Raw genomic sequence first — 24,796 nt, forward strand, 5'->3', positions numbered from 1 at the left:
AAGATCAGTTTACAAACATAATCCAATATTCCTTTTTAGAATTCATCAATAATATCAAACTGCTACAAATGGCTACCATAATGGAGAGCAGACTCAAAGGAGCAATCAAAAATAGTTTGAGTGGGGGAAGAGGGGCAAGATGGCAGCAGAGCAGGGAGCTCCAAAAGCCAACTTAACCTATAATGCAGTTACTTATTAGCCAGACCTATCTGAATCACCTGTTTGGGGAGCCCAAGAGACCAGAATAGCATCCTGCAACATCACTGGAAGAACAGAAGGGAGAGATTGCCCATCTGCAGTGAAGATTCATGAGTAGAGCACCCCACACTGTGGAGGCTGATGCCCATTCCCTGCTGGTGGGGCAAGATGCCTCAGGAGGTATTCCTTGGCTGGAGTTGAAAGCTCCATTTCCCAAAAACAGGGAAGGAAGAGACAGTTGGGCACTGATTTCAACTATTGATTAGTAAATTAGGATGGATAATGTCCAGTTCTAAGTACAGCTAAAGTTTGAACTTATCCAAGTTAGAAAGATGCTGGTAGCTTACATTTTAAGTCTACCTGCAGCATGAGGGCAAGCAGTGCTGGTTGAAAATCACAGTGATGATAGAGACTGGCTTCTTTACACCAGGTCAGATTGCTGCCCTAACCTGGGCTCCAGCCCACCTCTGGCAGGGAGGAACCTGGGGGGACTTTCAACAGTCTATCCAGGCAACAGTAATCACTTTCAACTTGCATGGACTAGATCGTTGAATATCCATGTGGCTACATCTCTGTCCCCATAGGATAGGAGGAGGCCAGTGCATCCCCAGCCTCTCCAGGTAACTGTAGGCATTTTTGGCCTGCATAGACAAGAGATTTTTTATACAACTGTGACTTCATCCCCACTCCTGACAGGGAAGAAGGAGGGACAGTGCTCCATTAGCTTCTCTGGGCCACTGACTAGATTTTTGGGTACAAGTGTGATTGTGGCTACACCTTTGCCCCTGACAGGGCAGGATGAGGGTTAGTGCTTCCACAGCTTTTCCAGCAACTGCAGTCACTTTTGGCCTGCATGGACAGCTTTGTTGACCACATTGGTGGCTCCATCCTATCCCTGACAGGGCAGGAGGAGGGATAATGATTCTTCAGCCTCTTCAGGCAACTTAAGGTGCTGTGCCACCCAGAATGAATTGCTGAGAATGCACGTAGCTCCATTCTTGCCATCGGCAGGGGAGGAGGGAAGCTTGTGTTTCTTCAGTCTGTCTGGACAATGTGGTCAGTTTTGGCCCACATGACTTAGTCGACTGTCCACATCTGCAGATCTATCCCCATCCCAGGCTGGGGAAGAAGGTGCGTGGAGCTTCTTCAGTTTCTCTGGGCAACTACAGATGGTCTTGGCCTGCACAGCTTGGACTGCTTTACATGGCTGCAGCTCTATCCCCATCAGTGGTAGGGGAGAAATGTGGGAGAGTCTTCATCAGTTCCTGAGGCAAGTGGACAGCTTCAGCCTCCATAGCTTACAGTACCAATCACACACTTGGATCCTACTCTGCCCCCAGCAAGGGAGAAAAGGCAAGAAACAGATGAAAAAGAACAACAACAACAAAAATCAGATTGGCTAAACATGAGCTTCTGTAAACTTTCAAAATAAGTTGAACCAAGTATCAAAGAGGGGATACTGCACAAACTCAATCAAATAGAAAGCCCTAGATAAAAGAGAGAAACAGCCCTGAATAAATGCTTGAAGTAAGTCAGATACCTGGGCAGCAACAAAAAAATTACAATCCATACCATGAAACAGGAAGATATGGCCCATTCAAGGAACAAATTAAATTTCCAGATGACATAAAAGAGTTGAGACAACTAATTAGAGATATTCAAGCAAATCTGCTTAATAAATTCAATGAGATGGTGTGGCAGTTTCAGATTATAATGAACCCCTAAAGGAGAGATTATGTTTGTACACTAGTCTATTACTTTGTGTGTGGTTCCCTCTGATTGTGTTAGATTCACCTGAAATGCCTTTGATGAAATTACCTGTTAAGATTAGGGTTTTGATTTGACCACATCAATAGGACATGACTCAGGATTGAGTCCCTGCCCCCTTGGTGGGATGGTATAGACAGAAACTCACTGATGAAGACACACGGGAAGAGAGAGTGCTCCATAGATACCAGAGGAGAGAACTTTGTCATCTTTGATCCTGTGGCTGCGGGAAGAGAGTTGAACCATTTGCCTGAAAGTTTACAGCTAACCTTGTGAAGAGACCAGAACAGCTGAGAAGGCCTGGAAAGAAATAAGCCCTGTGCCAGCCTGTAGCTGAGAAAGAGGAGGCTGAACTGTCACAGAGATCAGTAACTATCTTGCTTCAACATGTAGCAACTGACTTTGATGAGAAAGCAACCTTAAGTTGGACTCTTGTAACTTGTAACTAAGATTTTACCCCAAATAAATACCAGATTTTCTGGTAATTTGCATCAGCACCCCTTTGGTTGACTAATATAGATCATTAAAGAGATTAAGGATATTAAGAAGACATTGGGTGAGCACAAAGAATAATCTGAAACTATACATAGAAAAATAGAAGATTTTATGGGAATGAAAGGCATAATAAATAAAACTAAAAATACACTGGAGGCTTATAACATTTGATTTGAAGAGGCAGAAGAAGGATCATGAACTTGAAGGCAGGGCCTCTGAAAGCAAAGACAAAAAATAATGTAGAGAAAAGAATGGAAAAAAATTGAACAAGTTCTCAGGGAACTAAATATCAGCAACAGACATGCAAATGTGTGTGTAATGGGTGTCTCAGAAGAAGAAAAGAAGGGAAATAGGGCAGAAAGAGTATTTGAAGAAATAATGGTAGAAAATTTCCCAACTCTATTGAAAGACATAAATATCCATGTCCGAGAGGCACAATGTACTCTAATCTGAATAAACCCAATAGACCTACATTGAGACATATTCTAATCAGAATGTCAAATACCAAATTTAAGAGAGAGTTATGAAGGCACTAAGAGAAAAGTGATTCATCCCCACATAGCTGATAAGGGTTTGATTTCCATATTACATAAAGAGATCATACCACTCAAAGATAAAAGAGTAAGCAATCCAATTAAAAAATGAGCAAAAAACTTGGACAATTTTCCAAAGAGAAAATATAGATGTTTAAAATCACATGAAAAAATTTTCAATATCACTAGCTATTAAGGAAATGCAAATAAAAACTACAAGATATCAGTTGACAACTCATAGGATGGTCATTATAAAAAAACACACACAACAAAAACAGAAAACAAGTGCTTTAGAGGCTGTGGAGAAGAGGAACACTCCTTCACTGTTTTGGGAAATGTAGAATGGTACAGCCTCTGTGGAAGACAGTTTGGTGGTTCCTTAGGAAGCTGAATATAGACCTGCCATATGATCCAGCAATCCTTCAATAGGAAAATATCAAGAATCTCATGGCCCACTGGGTGGACTGTGGGAGAGTGTGGGCTATGATGTGGACCATTGACCATGAGGTGCAGCGGTGCTCAGAGATGTATTCACCAAATGCAATGAATGTCTCATGATGATAGAGGAGGTTGTTGTTATGGGGGGAGGAGTGGGGTAAGGGGGTTGGGGTTATATGGGGACCTCATATTTTTTGAATGTAACATTTAAAAAAATAAAGACAAAAAAATAAAGAACTACTGAAAACAGGAATATGAACAGACATTTGCACACCAATGTTCATAGCAGCCTTATTCACAATTGCTAAAAGATAGAAACAACCTAAGTGCCTTGCAACTAATGAATGGATAAACAAAATGTAGTATATACATATATGATGAAACACTATGCTGCTATAAGAGGAAATGAAATTGGGACACATATCACAACTGGATGAACCTTGAAGACATTATGATGAGTGAAATAAGTCAGACGTATAAGGAAAAACATAGCATGTGCCACTAATATCAACTAAATATGAACAATAAACACAGGGAGTTAAAGCCTAGAGTATAGGTTATTTGGAAATAGGATGTGGGCTGAGAAGGGGTACTGATGCTGAATGTAAGTAGAATTTTTAGTTAGCTTAACTGTTGAAGTATGAAAATGAATGGAGTTGATAACACATTATAGTGAGAATAATTAGCATGGCTGGTTTATAAATGTGAAAGGAGTAGCTGAAAGGAATAGTCTAGGGATAAAAATGTCACTGGAAATAAAGCTAGAGAATAACCTAGGGTCTGTATTACATAGTAAACCTGGTGGTGGATGAGGACTGTGGTTAATAGTACAAATACAAGAATGTTATTCTATGAACTTCAGGAAATATACTTCACTATTACAAGGTGGTAAGAATATGGTGATGCAAGGGAAATGCAATTAATATATCTTATGGATTATAGTTAACAGCTGTATTGTAATATCCTTGCATTAACATCAAAGAAGTTACTATATCTATGCTCAGGGTCAATAATATGGGTGTGTGGGATTTTTTTCTTTGGAACTAAGAAAAACATTAAAAAATTTACTGAGGTGATGACTGCACAACTCTGTGATGAAACTGAGAGCCATTGAGTGTACACTTTGGATGGGTTGTACAAGACCTGGGACTATATAACATAGTGAACCATGTGGTTAACAGCATAAATATGAGAGCATTCTCTCATTAATTGTAACAAATGTACAATACTAATACATTGTGTTAATAATAGGAGGTGTATGGAAAAAGTATACCAAATATAAGTGTATTAGTCAGCCAAAGGGGTGCTGATGCAAAATATCAGAAATTGGTTGGTTTTTCTAAAGGGTATATATTTGGGATAGAAGTTTACAGTTACCAGGCCGTAAAGCATAAGTTACTTCCTTCACCAAAGTCTTTTGCCACATGTTGGATCAAGATGGCTGCCGACATCTGACATGGTTCAGGCTTCCTGTGTTCCTCTCTTTCTGGGGTTCATTTCTCTCTGGGCTTAGCTCCTCTGTTTTCTCCACAAGGTCACCTGTAGACTATGAGGGTTTCTAGACTTTGCGTCTCTCCACAATGCCAGCTGTAGATTATTAGGTGAACAGCTTGTTTCTCTTCCTGGGGCCTTCTCTGTTTCCTCATGGCCAAGCTGCTCTGTGTGATTACTTCCTGGCACTCCAGCTTAAGACTTCAGCATCAAAAACTCCAACTCTTTCCTTTGCCATGTCTTTTATCTGTGAATCCCTACCCACTAAGGAGTGGGGACTCCACACCTTACTGATGTGGCCCAATCAAAGCCCTAATCATACTTTAATCATACCCTGGTAAAGGCCAGTTTACAAATATAATCTAATATCTATTTTTGGAATTCATGAACCATATCAAATTGCTATAGTAAGCTATAGACCATAGTAGTAATTATTTGATGATGTTCTATAACATATATTCCACAGTAATGCAAGATGGGTGGGTGTATGGGAATTCTGCATGTTATGCATAATTGTTTTGTAAGCTCACAACTTCTATAATAAAAATATTAAAAAGTAAACAACTAGCTGTAAATTCATGTAACTCAACACACATATGCTGCAATAGATTACAATATTTTGAAATGAAACTACTGGGTGAGATATCCCCTTCTACATAACATAGAGATGTAATGAGAGAACCAGTGATTTTTGTATATTAAATATTAATGAAGCTTAACATTTTATGTTTTTTAAAAAACATAGTCTGTGTTGCAGAGACCTTTGATATTGGCTAGTAGATTAGGCTGTACCTAGAAGTAAAATAGATGGGCAGTCTACTAAATTCTTACTTGATCTGTGTAAGAAGAGTTCTTAAGTCAAGTGAACAAATCTTACTTGAATTACAAAAACAGAGAGTCATAGCCCCTTAATCAATTTCCAGACTTGAAAACCTCTTGATTGAGGGGAAGGCTGATTGGGGAAAGACCCTGTTTCACTGTTAAAAATTTATATGTTAATTTTCTTCCCAGCCATCCACAAAGAGACCTATGGCCTTTTACCAGGGTAACTGTGCATTTGTGGAAAGGAAATGACCAGACACTTTGGGGATTATTAGACACTGACTCAGAAGTAACATTAATTCCAAGGGACCCAAAACATCACTGTGGTCCACCAGTCAGAATGGGGGCTTATGGAGGCCAGTTGGTCAATGGAGTTGTTTTCTTTTTTTTTTTTAGGAGATAACAGAGATTGAATCCAGGACCTTGTACATGTGAAGCAAGTGCTTAAACACTGTGCTACACCTGCTCCCTGATAAATGGAGTTTTAGGTCAGATCCATCTTATAGGGGGTCCATGAGTCCCCAGACCCAAATGTTGGGGGAGCTAGAGACCAATAGTTAAACATCTGAAAGATCCTGGATACTTCTTGGCCACATCCAGGAAACAATGACTCAGCACAACTGCACTCAGCCTCTGTGGGATGGGCTTGGTCCCAACTGGCACGTATGCCAGCTAATCAGTATATGTAACATGATAGGTATGCCACTGTAAGAACCAATCATATATTCTAATAGTAGTGACATAAAAGCAGCTCCCATATAAACAGAAGGGTGGAAAAGGAGTAGGAGAGAGCAGAGAGAGAGAGCGAAGGAAAGGGAAAGAGCATGGAATAACTCAATATGCATAAACTCCCTACAGCTCTGCATGCCTTTTTCTTCACCAACAGCACTGACTCCCCCACACTGACTGAGAAGCTAGGACCTGACATTTGGCATAGTTGGCAGGATCCTCTGAGCATGGTGAGTGGATATCCAGCCCTCGGGGACATGACAGTGCATGATGGGGGTGGGACGTGGCCCCTTTGGGTCTTTGGTAACCAGCAGGGCAATTTTCCTGCAATGAGCCCCTCCAGAGAGCTGGGATATGGTTCATCCCACTTCAGAGTCTATTGTAAAGGAATCTCTGGAATCTTTGGGAGCCATATTACCACTTTCCTAGAAGGAATAGCCTGGGAAAGTGCCCTGGTTGTTCCTGACTATGTTGAGGCAGGAGCACAAAGAAATTTTGACTGTGCAAGCCTGTGTTCAGAAACTTAAAGATGGCAGGAGGAACTGCAGGCCTGCCTGAGTGCATTGGAGGAGACAGCTCTCAGGGAGGCTGATGGTACTGTGAGTACTCGCAATGAGCCCCAGTTGGGGGCCCCATACCACCTCCATGACTCTGTGTTGGATGATATGGCACAATGCTGGGGAGGTTCCCAAGACTGTTAGTAAATGGGCCACTTAAATGGACCTGGTTCAGATTGTGCATGAGATAGGAATGCACTGAATGATGTTCCAGGCAAATTACAAGGACCTGGACAGTGAACTCTTCTACCGTTTGAAGGACATGATTCTGGCTACAGCTCCACCCAGTACTTCTGGTTTCTTAGTGGCCCTTTTAGCCCCATATGTGGATAAAGCAAGACTGTGGAGTCCAAAAGGTCCATCCCCCTTCTGGAGCAGCATGAGGAGGGGGCCATATGGGAGACAAAGGATGGGCCAAATGCAGGCCTGGGGGAGCAAGTTCCTGAGGCCTCTAAAAGTGTCTCAGCTGCAAATGTGGATAAGGCTCATTACTGCTGGTATGGATCCAGATAAGATAGATCAGCAACCTAATGAAGTGCTACTAGCTCTCTGGAAGAAGCTGATGCTGGAACAGCAGTACACAAAGTTGCAGGGAAAAATGCCTCCACTAATGGGATATCCTCTCCATTTACAAGATGTTTTATGGGCAGAACCAGAGGACAATGTCTATGAAATTGACAAATGGGCCCAGGTACCTGATTAGGGAGGCTGGAGGACTGGAGGCCACACATAGTCCTTTCAACCCCTCATGTCGCCTGTCCAGAAGCCTGACAGAAGGTGGCACATGACAGTAGATTACCATGAACTGAATAAAGTGACCACCTTTACATGCAGTGATCCCATCAGTGACCGAGGTTATGGATCAGCTATCGCATGTGTTGAGACAATATCATTATGTGGTGGATTTGGCTAATGCTTTTTTCCTCTGTAGATTTTGCACCAGAAAGTCAAGGACAATTTGCCTTTACATGGGAAAGATGCCAGTGGACCTTTTTGGTGCTTCCTCAAAGGTATATTCATAGGCCAACCATCTGTCATGGTTTGATTGTGCAGAATTTCTCTACTTGGATGCATAAATCCTCTGTTATCTCTTTCATTATATTGATGATGTTATGCTAAATTCTGATTCTCTTAAGATTGAGAAGAAGCAGCAAAGGACCTATGAGATAGGCTGACAACATGGGGTTGGTAAGTCAATGATGCAAAGGTCCAAGGGCCTGGAGTATCTGTCAAATTCTTAGGAGTTATTTGGTCAGGTAAGACAAAAATTATCTCTGAGACAGTAATAGATAAGGTACAAGTGTGCCCCTGACCTACTACTGTAAAACAGATACAGGCATTTACTGGCCTATTAGGATATTGGATACTTCATTTGGCACAGGTACCCCACTCCTTGTATGCCCTACAGAAGAAAGGAAGAGTTTGGGATTAGACTGATCCCTTTGAATATGCTTTTCAGCTGCCAAGCAGGCAGTTGGTCAGGATCGGGTCTTTCAAGTTATTGATTATTCCCTGCCTTTCCAACTTGATATCACTTGCCATGATGCTGGGTTCAGCTGTGGTCTTTGGTAGAACCATGGGAAATGCAGGGTACCCATAGGATCCTGGCCTCAATTATGGAAAGAGGCAGAAACCAGCTATTCTCCCATTGAATGCCAGTTAGTGGCCATATGCCACTCTTCAGGCATGTGAAATGCTTACAGGACCACAATGAGTCCTGGTATGGCCCTCCCTCCCTCTGGTAGGGTGGTTACATTTGTGGTTGAATGCCCCCAAGATTGGGGTGGCTCAGATGCCCACATTGGCCAAATGGGGTGCATATCTGAAACAATGGGCAATATTAAGTACTAGCCCACTGTCTGCACAGTTGCAGGAAGTGTTAGGACCAGAGGAATGTTGAGTTGACCCTTCAGCCAGAGGGCTTCCTGGACCCCAGGTTTTAGAGCCTAGCCTGTACAAGGATGGAATGGGCACTATGCAAGCTGATGCCTGGTATACAGATGGGTTCAGGAAAGACATGGTGATGTCTTGGACCACTGTAAATCTGACTGGATAAAGAAGATATCTGGTTTGAAACCAGATTTGTTCAAAGCCACCAGTGGGCTGAATTGAGAGTCATTTGGCTAGTTACAATGCACAAACCCAGCTCCCTTACCATGTGTACAGATAGTTGGGCTGTGTACAAAGGATTAACTTTATGGTTTCCCCAGTGGGAGCAGCAAGAATGGATGATTGGTAGAAGAACTCTGTGGGGACAAAATTTGTGGAAGGACTTGTGGTCCAAAGGACAAGAATGCGGCATAACTGTTTATCATGTTGCAGGGTATAAACCTCTCATAATCCCAGGAAATGATGCTGCAAACAGTCTAGCACAAGTAAGAGCTTTATACTGTCTGATAGAGAGATGGGCTGTCTGGTTATATAGGCATATGGGACATGTAGGGGCTTGAACCCTCCTGCAGATAGCCGAGTGATATGGCATCCCATTAACAACTGCAGATGCAATGAACATGGTAACAGCCTGTGAACTATGTGCTAAACAATACCCACATAGATGTCGGGTGTACAAGAAAAAAGTGGTTGTAAAGTGAGGAGATAGACCCCCTACAGGTATGGCAGATAGATTATAGTGGACCTCTGCACTCTGATAAAGATATAAATTCCGGCAATTCACAGCAGTGAATACTAATACAGGTTTAGTTTTGGTCTTTCCATTCTGAATCGCCACCCAAGAGAGTACCATTGTGGTGCCGAATATTTTAAATGCCCAGTATGGGCATCCCCATGAAGTGTGGAGTGACAGAGGCACACATTTCACAGGTTCCAAAAGCAAACCTGGGCAAAAAATGAAGACATTGATTGGCATTTACATGTTTCATATTGACTGCAGGATGCAGGCATGATTGAATGGTATAGTGGTTTATTAAAGAACAAATTACATATGAATCTCCAAAGGAGACGTTTTGCTGCAGGCAATACACAGAGGGGGGCACATGTGTTCTCATATATGTTTAATGTTGTGTATATATACCTGATAACCAAGAATCTGTGTACTCAGCTTTGCAGGAGATGGACCATGAGGTCTGGAACACACAACACATGACAGATAACTGTGTAAGAGTGTTGTGGAAACATCTGGGATCCACTTGGAAATGGGTTGTGTTAACTGGTATTCGTTTTGTTTTGTAACTTTCTTAGTTTTTTTTTGTTGTTGTTGTTCCTTATATTGTTGCTGTGGCCTTTGGGCCCAGGGCGTGGCCCTGTGGCAGTAAGGCTTTAAGATGCCAGCTGTTTAAGGGGCGGAATGTAGGGGGAGCTAGAGTCCAATAGTTAAATGACCAAAGCCTCCTGGAAACTTCTTGACCATATCTGGGAAACAATGAAACAGCGTAACTGCACTCAGCCTCCGGGGGATGGGTTTGGTCCTGACTGGCATATATGTCAGCTAATCAGTATATGTAACATGATAGGTATGCCACTGTAAGAACCAATCATATATTCTGATAGTAGTGACATAAAAGCAGCTCCTATGTAAACAGAGGAGCAGAGCAGGAGCAGGAGAGAGCAGAGAGAGAGCAAAGGAAAGAGAAAGAGCATGAAATAAACTCAATATGCATAAACTTCCCGCAGCTCTGCATGCCTTTTTCTTTGCCAACAGCCTTGACTCCCCCACTCTGGCTGAGGAGCTTGGATCTGACACCCATTCTGTTATTCTGGAATGCATAATTGGAAAGGACATGTAAGTAGCTGGCAGAATCCTCAAATTGGTTCCCTGACTTATGGAGTGGCGACTGTTAGGTTGGTGTGAGGTTAGGCTAGTGTGTCAAGTCAGCCAGGTAATGGTGCTTAGTTGTTTGGTCAAACAAACACTGGACTAATTGTAATTCAAGGACATTTCATGAACTTTAATCATCAGTGATTTGATTGCATAGATGGCTGCTTATATCTTCAATCAGTTGAGGACCTTGCCATCAGCAATGTGTGACGTCTCATCCAATAAGTTGAAGACTTTAAAAGATGAAATGATTTCAGCATTCAGAGAGAATTCCCATCTCTACATCAGACAGCCAGTGTCTCCTGGGGAACTCATCAAGAACCTTCATTGGAGCCCCTGGTTTGCAGCCTGCCCTATGGAATTTGGACTTGTGCATGCCCATGGTTGCATGAGACAATTTTATAAAATCTCATACTATTCACAGATATCTCCTGTTAGTTCTGTTTTCCTAGAGAACCCTGATACAGTTTGGTATTGGGAGTGGTTCTTGAGAAACAATCTTAAAAATGGGATTTCTGAATTGTTTCTGGGATTTTTGCAATTGGCTTTCTTCTCTGATTAGAATCTAGGGCACTAATGCCTCTGTTTCCAATAATCTAGAGGCCACTGACAGTTCATGGTGTGTGTTAGCAATAGAGATACACTAGATATGATTATTTCCATGCTTATAAGAGGCAAGGATCTGGGTAAGAGTGTGTTTAACACCTTAACAGAGTTTTGTGGAATTAAAAGGTACATTGATGTTGGCCGGTTGTTCCTAAACATGCTGTTTGTTATTCTGATTGGTGGCTTATGGTCTCCACCTGTTAGTTTTCAGGAGCACAGTGAGGAGGGCTTTTGTTTGGAGGTTTTTGGGGCTTCCACTTGACCCTGGAAAGAGTTCCAAATAGGACCTCATGGCTAAGGTCTAAGTAGGGTCTTTACAGCTTTCTTAGTAGCAGGAGGTTTACAAGTGGGATCTCTCGGTCATATTCTCCGCTGGGTTCCAGACACTTTCCCTCCTTCCCTATACTAACCTGCCTCAGATGAACTGAAGGCTTCAAATTTGCAACTTAAGTGCCACATGAATGATATGAAAGTTTCTATGTGTGCTCTGAAAGAAAATCTTGTTTCCTGCAGCTGCAGACTTGAGATCTCTGAAAAATCAGACTCAGAGTTTTATTGTACTAGTAGAAGAGTTATCTTGGAAACTAAAATCTTAACCTGGCAGAGTGTCAGTTGTTAAAGTGAGGGTGTTGATTGGAAAGAAGTGGAACCCTGAGTATTAGGATGGATAAATACGGGTTGTTGATGATATTGGTAGGGACATTGAAACCCTAAATTATTCTGAGACTTTCACAGAGAAACCTGTCATGGTCTGCCTGTGGAGACTACTTAATGTCAAGCTTGCATCATCCAACCTCCAGTCTGCCCCAAGAGTTCCAGAGCTCCTCCTTGCCTGGAGGCAGATACCACCCAACCTCAAGCTGGCACTGCCCCATCTCCAGACTACTGGAAGGGGTCCAGACTTCCTCCTTTCCCTGAAGAGCATCCTACCCAACCTCAAGCATTCACTACCCAACCTCCAGTCTTCCCAAGAAGTTTGCACCTCCTTCCTGCCCTGAAGAAATCACCGTGAAACCTCCATTCCCTGAGGAGTCTGCCATCCAACCCCACCTGAAGAGATTAATCCTGTCTCACCAGATGAAACTTAAAGGAAATGTCCTGGGGTAACTAAACTTACAAAACACTTCTAATTCTCCCTACCACCTCACCACCCCTTTTCCCTTCCAGACCTACAATTAGGCTAAAATCACAACAACCCCCCCCCCTTCAATGTAAGTACGAAGTGTGAGGAAGTATGCTATACTCTTAAAAGTACTGCATGAGTTTTCCAATTTATAGAGCAGAAATTAGGGGAGTATGTGTGGGAATAATGGTATGGGATAATAGTGGAAGGAATATAAAGTTGCATCAGGCTAATTTATTGAAATGGGCCCACTAAGCAGAGATTCTGGGTTCAATGTTGTAGTTCAAGGGGCTAGAAAGGGCTCTAAGAGTTTGGGTGGCTGTCTTAAATATAGAACAAAAAACGATCAAATGTGCCTAGGGTTGAGATGCCAAGATTTACCCTGGTAAACTGTAGATGGGGGGATGCAAAAGCTTAAAAAGATTGCAATGTTAGAATGGATTTACTGTTTAAAACTTGCCCACCCACCCTAGCAGGTGTCTCCAGAGGGCACACCTTTTACCAGGACAGTGAGGAATAAATTTGTAACTAACTCCATATTCCCTGAAGAGGTCTGTGGTTGCTTTTCTCTGTAGGTCTGATATTATTGTGGGAAATGCTGTCATGGAACTAGAATACTTAAACACTATGGGGATGATCAGATCCCAGGCTGGCAGAAGCCAAGTAGCAGCACTTGATCGCCAAAGACAAGGTGGATGTGGCTACCACAGTGAAGGGCAGACTCAAAACTGCAATCAAAAGAGTTTGAGTCACACAGACCTATGGCGTTGGATGATAGATCAGTGTGTATCTAGAAGTAAAATAGATGGTCAGTCTACTAAATTCTTACTTGATCTGCATAAGAAGAGTTCCAGGTCAAATGAACAAAGCCCTAACTTGAATTACAGAAACAGAGAGTCCTGGCTCCTTAATCAATTGCCAGACCTGAGACAGTTTTACAGACCCAGGCTCCTTGAATGAGGAGAAGGCCATGTCCCTTTAGGGAAGGATCCCATTACAATGCCAAAAATTTACACTGCTACGCTTCCTCCTAGTTTTACTCAAAGAGACCTAGAGCCTTTTACCAGGGTAAACATGAAATGGGGTAAAGGAAATGATCAGATATTTTGGGAAATGATCAGACATTTTGGGGGATTATTAGGCAGTGGAGCATAAGTGACATTAACTCCAGGAGACCCAAAACATCACTGTGGTCCACCAGTCAGAGTAGGGACCTATGGAGGTCAGGTAGTCAATGGAGTTTTAACTCAGGTGCATTTCACAGTGGGTGCAGTGGGTTCTTGGACCCATTCTGTGGTTATTTCCCCAGCTCCAGAATGTATAATTGGAATAGACATACTCAATAACTGGTAGAATCCCCACATTGGATCCATGACTTGTGGAGTGAAGGCTCTTATGATAGGAAAGGCCAGGTGGAAGCCAGTAGAACTGCCCTTACCTAGTAAAATAGTAAATCAAAAGCAATATTGGATACCTGGAGGGATTACAGAGATCAGTGCCACCATCAAAAATTTGAAGGATGCAGGGGTTGTGGTTCCCACTTTCATCTCCATTCTACTCTTCTATGTGTCCAGTAGAGAAAACAGATGGATCTTGGAGGACAACAGAAGATTATTGCAAACTTCACCAGGTCATGGCTCCAATTGTAGGTTTGGAATCATTGCTTGAGCAAATCAACACATTCCCTGTTACCTGGTATGTGATGATTGATTTGGCAAGTAAGGACCACCAGAAACAGTTTGCTTTCAGCTAGCAAGGCCATTAATATATGTTCACTTTCCTGCCTCAGGGGTATATCAGCTCTCCAGCCCCATGTCATAATATTGTCTGCAGGGAACTTGATCATCTCTGCCTCCTATAAGACATCACCTTGGTCCATTATGTTGATGACATTGCTAATTCAGCCTAGTAAGCAAAAAGTAAAGCATTTGTGTAAGGATGGGAGATAAATCCAACAAAAATACATGAGTCTTCCACCTCAGTGAAACTTCTAGGTCTCCAGTGGTATGGGGTATGTTGAGGTATTCCTTCAAAAGTGAAGGATAAGCTGTAGGTCCCCTCAAATGACCATAAAAGAGATGCAACAGTCTCTTCAAAATTTGGAGACAACATATTCCTCACTTAGTTATGCTAACTTGGCTTATTAACTGAGTGACTAGAACAGCTACTAGTTTCAAAACAAGAGGAGGCTCTGAAACAAGTCCAGGCTGCTGTGCAAGGTGCTCTGCCACTTGGGCCAAATGATCCAGCTGATCCAATGGTGCTGGAAGTGTCAGTGGCAAATAGAGGTGCTGTTTGAGCCTTTGAAAAGAGAATCACAATGCACACCCTTAGGATTTTGTAGCGAAACCTTGTCAATCTCTGCAGATATCTACTCTTCTTTTGAGAAACAGCTTTTGGCCTGCTATTGGGTCTTTGTAGAGACTGAGTGCTTAACCATGGGCCACCAAGTTACCATGAGATCTGAGTTGCTTATGATAAACTGGTATTTTCTCACCTGCCTAGCCATAAAGTTTGATGTGCACAGCAGCACTCACCATAAAATGTAAGTGGATTATATGAGCTAGGGCTCAAGTAGGCCCTAAAAATACAGTTAAGTTACATGAGGAAGTGACCCAAATGCCCATGGCTCCAATCTCGCCATGTTGCTTCCTCTTTTCCATACTAGAGCTATGGCCTTTGGGGAGTAACTTACAATCAGTTGAATGAGGAAAAGAAAACTTGAGTTTGGTTTACAGATGGATCTTCATGGCAGGAGCAGTACTATACCCCTTTGTGGACACCCCTGAAGGACAGTGGTGTGGGGAAATCCTCCCAGTGGGTGGAACTTCTAGCAGTGCATCTGGTTGTTCATTTTTGTTTGGAAGGAGAAAAGCCAGAGGTGTGTTTGTATACTAATTTTTTTTTTTTTTGTATACTAATTTGTGGGCAGTTGCCAGTGGTTTGACTGGTCAGGGACATAGAAGGAACATGATTGGAAAATTGGTGACAAAGTGGTCTGGGGAAGAAGTATTTGGAAAGAACTTTCTGAGTGGGCAAAAGCATGAATATATTTGTGTCCCACATGAATGCTTACTCTTTCCCCATCCACTCCTTTTATTGCCTAAGGGCTCATGAGAATAGGGCCAGTGGTTGTAGGGATGGAGGTTATATATTGGCTTAGCAAAATGGACTTTCACTCACCAAAGCTGACTTGGATACAACCACAGCAGCAGAGACTGACCCTCAGCCTGATAGGGTAACATTCCCTAAGGTGGTCAGCCTGCTACCTGTTGGCAGATTGATTACATTGGATCACTTTCATAATGGAAGGGGCAGCATTTTGTTCTAACTGGAATAAATACATACTCCAGATTTATTATTGCCTTCCCTATACAAAATTCTTCTGATGAAATTACCATCCATGGACTTACAGAATGCCTTACCTACCATCATGGTATTCCACACAGCATTGATTCTGATCAAGGAACCCACTTTACAGCAAATGATATATGGGAATGAACACATGCTCATGGAGTTCACTGGTCTGTTCATGTTTCCCATCATTCTGAAGTAGCTGGATTGGTAGAATGGTGGAATGGCATTTTGAAAAAACTTAATTGTGGTGCCAACTAGATGACAATACCTTGTAGGACTGAGACAATGTTCTCCAGGAGTCTCTGTATGTTCTAAATCAGCATCCACTCTATTGTGCTGTTTCTCCCATAGCCAGGATTCACAGGTCCAGGAATCAAGGGGTGGAAATGGGAATGGCACCATTCACTATTACCTCTAGTGATTCCCTAGAAATTTTTTTGCTTCCTGTCCCTGCAACCTTAAGCTCTGCTGGTCTACAGGTATTAGTTCCAAAAGGAGGAGTGCTTCCACCAGGGAACACAACAATGATTCATTGAACTGGAAGTTAAAACTGCCACCTGGTCACTTTGGGCTCATGCCTCGAAACATCAGGGAGAGAAGGGAACTACTGTAGTGGCTGGGGTGATTGGTCCTGACTATAAGTGAAATAAGATTGCAACTACACAATGGAGATAAAGAAGAGTTTGCCTGGAACACAGAGCTCCCCTAGGGCATCTCTTAGTACTACCATGCCCTATGATAAAGTCAATGGAAAACTGAAGGACCCAATCCAGGCAGGACTACCAATTGTCAGAGACTTCAGCAAGGAATGTTTGGTTCACCCCGCCAGGCAAAGAACAATGGCCAGCTGAGGTGTTTGCTGAAGGTAAAGGGAACATGGAATGGGTCATGCACTTTTTCTTCAAAGAAGTTTTAGGTCACAGTAGAGTCATGTACAGAATACAGGGGATTCTCATATACCCAACATCCTGTCCCTTTTCCCCCATCAATAGCATTTTATGTGTGGATGGTACATTTGTTACAATTGATGAACAAATACTGAAACATAGTTACTAACCATCATCAATGTTTCACATTATGGTTTTTACATTTTGGGCCATTTACTTCTATAAAATCTGATAAAATTTAATGTGTCCTGTCTCCATCATTGCAAGATCAGGCAGAACACTTCCATCACTCCAAAATGCCCCCTGTTCCATCTATTTTATTCCTCCCTCCCCCTCCCCTTAGGACCCATGGCTACTATAGGCTTTACTCCTTGAAGGATGAGAATCATAGTTACTTGCATCTTTACTGAGGGCTTGATGCACTGGTCTGTCCTCCCCTATTAGGCATTGCCAATGCTCTTAAGTGACTCCCACCCTTCTGCTTGAGAGCATAGCAGGCTTCCCTAGGATGGGAGTCCCACACCTTCCTACTCATTATTTTGGTCTCTAGCCAGTGATGCGACACATTGTGCCAAAATAATCACTCACATGGTCTCTAGAAGCCTGCCCCAGGTGTGCCCTGGTCTGAATGTCCCCCATCCAACACCCTAAACCAATAATCCTTCCTTGTCATATTGCCAAATGAGCATTCCCAGCATTGTAATTTCAACCACATACCCGCTAATCCCCAGTGTTCACCTGCTCCTTCCCCCAACCCTTCCCCCAGTTCCATGGGCCATCCAACCCACCCTCCCCACCCTATAACATGCACCACCCAACCCAATATTATCACTATACCTTTGTCATGTTCCTTCACTGCACAACTACACATATCCACCTTGTCATAGATTTCACTCATATGGGTGTTGACTCACAACCTTCTCCCTTTCTATTTTCTGTAAACCTATCTTCCAGACTCTAGCTCTGTGAGCTTGCTCAGTTCACCTAATTTATATCAGTGAGGTCATGTAATATTTGCCTTCAATGCCTGACTTGCTTCACTCAACATAAGGTCCTCAAGGTTCATCCATGTTATCCCATGTGTTAGCATTGTATTCTTTTTTACAGCTGAGTAATATTCCATTGTATGTATATACCACATTTTGTTTAACCATTCATCAATTCGTGGGCATTTGGGTTGATTCCAACTTTGGAATAGTGAATAATGCTACTATGAACATTGGTGGGCATATATCTATTCATGTCTTTGCTTTCAATTGTTCTGGGTAAATACCCAGCAGTGGAATTGCTGGATCATATGGCAGATCTATAGTAAGATTTTTTGAGGAACCACCAAACTGTTCTCCACAATGCCTGCACCATTCTACATTCCCACCAGCAGTGGATGAGTGTTCTCATTCCTCCACATCCTCTCCAACACTTGTAGTGCTCTGTTTTTTTAATAGCTGCCTGTTTAATGGGTGCAAGATGGTATCTCATTGTAGTTTTGATTTGTATTTTCCTAATAGCTAGTGATATTGAGCATCTTTTAATGTGCTTTTTTTGCCACTTTTATTTCTTCTTTGGAGAAGTGTCTATTCAAATCACTTGCCCATTTTTAAAATGGGTTGTTTTCCTTTTTCTTTTTGAGGTGTAGGATTTCTTTATATATAATAGATAGTAGTCTCCTATCAGATATATAGTTACCAAATACTTTCTCCCATTGGGTAGGCTGCCTTTTCACTTTCTTGACTAACTCCTTTGAGGTGCAAAAACTTTTAATTTTGAGGAGGTCCCATTTGTCTATTTTTTCTTTTGTGTGTTTTGGGTGTGAAGTTCATGAAATCATTTCCTATGACAATTGTCCTGTAGATGTTTCCCCACATTATCTCACAAGGTCTTTATTTTTTTTTTCTTTTATATTTAGATCTTTGATCCATCTTGAGCTAATTTTTGTACACAGTGTGAGATGGTGTTCCTTTCTCATTCTTTTGGATAAGAATTCCAGTTTTCGAAGCACCATTTGTTGAAGAAGTCATTCTCTCCCACTTGAGTGGGCTTGATGGCCTAGTCAAATATCAGATGACTGTACATGCAAAGATCTATATCAGAACTCTTAATTTGGTTCCATTGGCCAGTATATCTATCCTGGTGCCAATTTCAAGCAGTTTTGACTACTGTAACTTTGTAGTATGTTTTAAAGTCAGGCAGTGTGATTCCTCTGATTTCATTTTTCTTTTTCAATATGTCTTTGGCTATTTGGGGCTTCTTGCCCTTCCAAATAAATTTCATAGTTTTTCCAATGCAGTAAAAAATGCTATGTTGATTTTTATTGGGATTGCATTAAGTCTGTATATCAATTTGGGTAGGATAGACATCTTAATGATGTTTAGACTTCCTAACCATGTACAGTTAATGTTCTTCCATTTATTTAAATCTTCTTTGATTACCTTTAAGAGTGTTTTGTAGTTTTCTGCATATAAGTCATTTACATATTTAGTTAAATTTATTCCTAGGTATTTGATTCTTTTAGTTGCTATTGTAAATGGGATTTTTTTCTTGATTTCCTGCTCAGATTTACTCATTATTGGTGTACAGAAATGCTGCTGATTTTTGTGCACTGATCTTAAAACTGTGACTTTATTGAACTCATTTATAAGCTCTAGAAGCTTTGTTACAGACATCTTAGGGCTTTCTATGTATAGGATCATGCCATCTGCAAATAGTGAATGTTTTACTTCTTCCCTTCTAAGTTAGATACATTTTATATCTTTTTCTTGCCTCTGTGCATGAGCAAGTATTTCTAATACAATGTTAAATAGGAGAGGTGATAATGGGTATCCTTGTCTAGTTCCCAATTTTAAAGGGAACACTTTTATGATATCACCATTGTATATGATGTTTGCTGTGGGTTTTACATATATACCCTTTATCATGTTGAGGAGGTTTCCTTCTATCCCTATCTTTTATAATGTTTTTATCAGGAAAGGATCTGTATTTTGTGAATGCTTTTTTTACATTTATTTTACTGAGACCTGTCGCATGACCCAACATATGGTCTATCCTGGAGAAGGATCCACAAGCACTTGAAAAGAATGTATATCCTGCTGTTTTGGGGTGAAATGTTCCAAAGATGTCTGTTAGTCTGGTTCAATCATCATATTGTTTAAGCTCTCTGTTTCCTTATTTATCCTCTGTCCAGCTCCAATGCTGCGAGTGGTGTTCTGAAGTCTCCAACTACTATTGTAGACAATTCTATTTCTCCCTTCAGCTTTGCCAGTGTTTGCCTCATATACCTTGGGGCACACAGATTAGGCACATAAATACTTAATGTATTTATTCCTTTTTGGTGAATTGCCCCTTTTGTTAATAAACAATGACCTTATTCATTTCTTATAACAGTTTTGCATTTAAAATTTATTTTTTCCCATATTAGTACAACTATTTCAAGTCTTTTTATGGTTACAATTTGTGTAGAATATCTTTTTCCAGACTTTTACTTTCAACTTGGTTGTGTCTTTACATCTGAGGTGAATCTCTTGTAGACAGAATAGAGATGGCTGATATTTTTATACGTTGTGTCAGTCTGTGTCTTTGATTGCAGAGTTCAAGCCATTAACTTCAATCCTATTACTCTAAAGGTATTACTTACTTTGTTCATTTTATCCTTTGGCTTTCTGTTGTCTTATCTTACTATTGTCAGTCTTTTTACCTTTTAAGTTACCCTTTCTAATAATTTTCATTTCTGCACTCTTCTCCAAGTTTTTCACTTCCTTCTCCCACTGTTTTTCCTCTTCAGGCTGCAGCACTTCCTTTAATATCTCTTGTAGATCTCATTTTTTGGTAACACACTTTCTCAGTTTTTGTTTGTCTGTGAAGACTTTAAACTCACCCTCATTTTTGAAGGACATTTTTGTTAGATACAGAATTCTCGGCTGGCAGTTTTTCTCTTTCCGTACCTTAAATACATCATACCACTGCCTTCTTTGCCTCAATGGTTTATGATGAGAGGTTGGCACTTAATCTTTCTGAGGTTCTTTTGTATGTGATATTTTGCTTTTCTCATGCTGCTTTCAGAATCCTCTCTTTATCTGTGATATTGTCATTATGAATGTAGGGGTTTTGAAGTAGATCTATTTGGATTTAATCTGTTTGGGTTCATTGTCCTTCTTGGATATTGATATTTATGTTTTTTAGAAGCATTAGGAAGTTTTGGTCATTATATTCTCAAACATTCTTTCTGCCCCTTTTCTGTTCTCTTCTTCTGAGACACTGATGATGCATGTGTTTGTCCATTTCATGTTATGTTTCAATTCCCTAGACCCTGTTCCATTTTTTCCCACTCTTTTATCTTTATGTTCTCCTGTCAGATTTTATTTGCATCCTTTCTCTATTTTTCTTTTTTTAAAGATTTATTTTTTATTTCTCTCCCCTTCCCCTGCCCCCCCCTTCCCAGTTGTCTGCTCTCTGTGTCCATTCACTGCGTGTTCTTCTATGACCGCTTCTATCCTTATCAGTGACACTGGGAATCTGTGTTTCCTTTTGTTGCATCATCTTTTTGTTGTGTCAGCTCTCCATGTGTGCAGCACCATTCTTGGGCAGGCTGCACTTTCTTTCATGCTGGGTGGCTCTCCTTACAGGGCACACTCCTTGCAAGTGGGGCTCCCCTACAAGGGGGACACCCCAGCATGGCACGGCACTACTTGTATGCTCAGCACTACGCATGGGCCAGCTCCACACAGGTCAAGGAGGTCCGGGGTTTGAACCATGGACCCTCCATGTGGTAGGCCCTATCCATTGGGCCATGTCCGCTTCCCTCTATTTTTCTTTGTCAGTGTAGCTAGAACTATTCTGTAGAACATTCTGTTCTGATGTTCTGTCCTCAATATCACTAACTCTTGTCTTCCATCAGTTCAAATCTGCTCTTATATGTCTCTACTGTATTTTTAATATCATTCATTTTGTCTTTCATTCCCATAAGCTCTGTTGCTTTCTTTTGCTGGCTTTCTAATTGTTTTTTGATGCTTACCTAGTGTCTTCTTAATATCGTTTATCTTTTTAGTCATATTTACCTCCAACTCTTTGAATTTATTTAGAAGATTTTTGTTATTATCACTGATTAGTTGTCTTAACTCCTGTATCTCATCAGGATATTTTGTTTGTTCCTTTGGCTGGTCATCTCTTCATGTTTCCATGACTTGTAATTTTTTGCTGATGTCTAGACATCTGAATATGTTGATGAATTTACTCTGATGTTCAATTTCTCTCTCTTGCCTAGTGGTTTTTTTCATAGCTGTTCTCTGATTTTTGCTTCAACTTATTCTGAGTCTTTAAAATTGCCCAACATTGGGCCAGGGACTCACTAATGGGGTGCAAATGTTCTCTCAGGGCTTTGGGACAAGGGAGAACTAGAAGTAGTGATTCTTCTTGTAGTTTCCTGGCTGGCCAGTGGCTGGGGTGCTTGCTTGTCAGTGAGTCTTTCCTCAGAGATGTCTTTTTCAATATCTTCTTGCCCATGATTCTGATCTGGCCAGAACCAAGATTCAAAGTGGCCTCTGTTGGCCAAATTCAATGGAGGAGAACTACTCTCTCTCCTCCACCACTTCTTTCCATTCCCCAGGGGGGAAGACATATTCCATGTCAATTGCAGTGAGCCATGGGTTTTATCCAGACTGTTTGTCTTGAGGGTAGGGATGGGTGCTGTTCCTGGCCACCATGGGTGTTTAGTAACTCATTGTTGTAATTTCTTCTGTCCCTCACCCTCCTGGAGGCTGTGCAGCACTGTTCTAGTCTGCTGACCCCCAAATCAGGTCCCTCAGCTAGCTTTTTGCCCTTTCTCTGTTGGCTTTTGTTAAAGAGTCGAGCCCTGCTTGCCTACTCCAATGCCATCTTCCTAGATGTCTCTAAATAATTCTTCCAGAAAAAAAGAACCAGATAACAATAAAGACTTCTTAGAAATTTAAACTATTATTTCCAAAGTAAAAATTCTGTAGGCCTGCCAAATACAACAAAGGGCACATTTGAAAAATCAGCCAGCAATTTGAAAGATAAAGTCATATATAGAGATAAATAATAAATTAAATAAAAAAAACTTAATAAAAATAGATGGAAAATATGATAGAAAAGTTAAGGTACATGTAGAATAGATCCACTTGGTACAACATTCATAAAAATTCCATAATGAAGGAGCAGAGACAGTGGAAGGGATAAAAGAGATAATAGAAGACAATTTTCTTAAACTGAAAAAAGAAAAGGATCTTCAGATAGAAAGGATCCACTAAAATCCAAGAACAAATACAGGAAAGACATACTTAGAAACATTCTAATACCCCTTTCTGAACACCCAATGGATAAAAGGAAATCCTAAAAGCTTTCAGAGAGAAATAGAACAAGATCATTACCAAGGAACAAGAATGAATGTCAGAAAGCACATCAGCAATACTGGCTGGTGTTAGACACAGAAACAATTCCTTCCAAGTCTGAGATAAAATGATTTTAAACTTAGTATCTATACCCAGCCATACAATCAAGTGATAATAAAGTATATTACCAAAATGAAAAGACTCAATAGTTTACCAAGAATAGATACTGTAGCAGTTTGATATGGTTATGAATTCCAAAAATAGATATTGGATTGTGTTTGTAATCTGGTCTGTATCTGGGCATGATTAAGTTATGATTAGGGCTTTGATTGGGTCATGTCATTAGATAAAAGACATGCTAAAGGACAGAGTTTGAGGGTTTTTGATGTTGGAGTTTTGATGTTGGAGTTTGATGCTGAAGCCTTAAATTGGAGACCTAGGAAGTATGTTCACAGAGAAAACAGAAGCAATCCCCAGGAAGAGAGGATACTTGAGCCCAGGAAGAAGCAAGTCCTGGGAAGAGAGGAACCCAGAAATCCTGAACCCTCACAGACGTCAGCAGCCTTCTTGCGCCAATATGTGAAAATAGGCTTTCGTGAGGGAAGTAACTTGTGCTTTATGGCCTGGTATCTGTAAGTGCCTACCTCAAATAAATACTCTTATAAAAACCAACAAATTTCTGGTATTTGGCAACAGCACCCCTTTGGCTGACTGATACAGACACCATTTGAAGAAATAGAGAAATAATAGTGAATCATATCCCAGGTGACACATTTCTTTTGGTGTTACTCCACTTGACTCTACACTTAAAAATACTTACATACTGTTTACAATTAATTGTAAGGACTGTTTGTTTTTAGTTTTAAAATAAGCCTGTCCACAAGGCCTAAGGTATGTAATTTTAATTACAGATCTTAATGTAAAATATTATAACCTTAAAATATAAGAAATGACATCATTAGGATTAGAATTTTAATTTCTAAATCTTCCAACTTTTTATTCAGGTTCTGTCAGACTTTCCCATAAGGTCTGTGTTGGGTAGACAAAAGACAAAGTTTATTTACTCAGATTGCTTCAACTATCATCTCTTTGTAGATAAATGTTAAACATGTATTTTGAGTTCTGATTTCACTCTTGCATCTCAATGTATATCTCAAACTGCTTTTTCTATGTCTTGCTCTGGGTTTCCTGCCAAAATCTCTAACTCACAATATCCCAGGCTGAACCTATCCTATACTTCTGCTTGAACAACCAGCATGCGTTTTCTTATAACTATCCAACCTCTATTAAACACTGCCTAAGCTTCTTAGGCTTGGAATATTAGTCATCCTGGTGCTTCCTTTTCTTCATCCTCTTTTTAATTAAAAAAAATTTTTTTGAAGTAATAGGGCTGGGGATTGAGCCTGGAACTTCATATGTGGGAAGCTAGCACTCAACCACGAGCCCCATCAGCCCCCAGCCCCGCCCCAAGTTGTGCCTTTCACTTGTTTGCTTGTTGTTGTTTGTTTTTGTTTCTAGGAGGTATCGGGAACCCAACCCAGGACCTACCATGTGGGAAGCAGGTTCTCAATGGCTTGAGTCACATCCTCTCCTCTCTTTATCCTCTTATATATGACTGCTACAAAATCTTATATTCCTACTTTAATCATGTCTTTTACATGAGATATCAATATTTTT

General features: G+C 40.9%; 1 protein-coding gene and 1 long non-coding RNA gene across 3 annotated transcripts in view; both read left to right on the top strand.

Moving 5' to 3' along the window:
* Window positions 1–8,040, top strand: part of CENPC (centromere protein C) — a 151,681-nt gene extending 143,641 nt beyond the window's left edge. For both annotated transcript variants that reach the window (XR_011649236.1, XR_009185932.2), the window contains 2 exons: window positions 6,631–6,703; window positions 7,962–8,040. The gene's annotated coding sequence lies outside the window, so the exon portion shown is untranslated. The remainder of the gene's footprint in view (window positions 1–6,630; window positions 6,704–7,961) is intronic.
* A 126-nt stretch (window positions 8,041–8,166) lies between these two features.
* On the top strand, window positions 8,167–11,230 carry LOC139439305 (uncharacterized). The gene is made up of 2 exons (XR_011649241.1): window positions 8,167–10,769; window positions 10,963–11,230. It is a non-coding gene; the product is annotated as an uncharacterized lncRNA (long non-coding RNA).
* Window positions 11,231–24,796: the final 13,566 nt, after the last annotated feature.

The sequence above is a fragment of the Dasypus novemcinctus genome, chromosome 1 (genome assembly GCF_030445035.2).
Source record: "Dasypus novemcinctus isolate mDasNov1 chromosome 1, mDasNov1.1.hap2, whole genome shotgun sequence".
NCBI classification, from domain to species: Eukaryota; Metazoa; Chordata; class Mammalia; order Cingulata; family Dasypodidae; genus Dasypus; species Dasypus novemcinctus.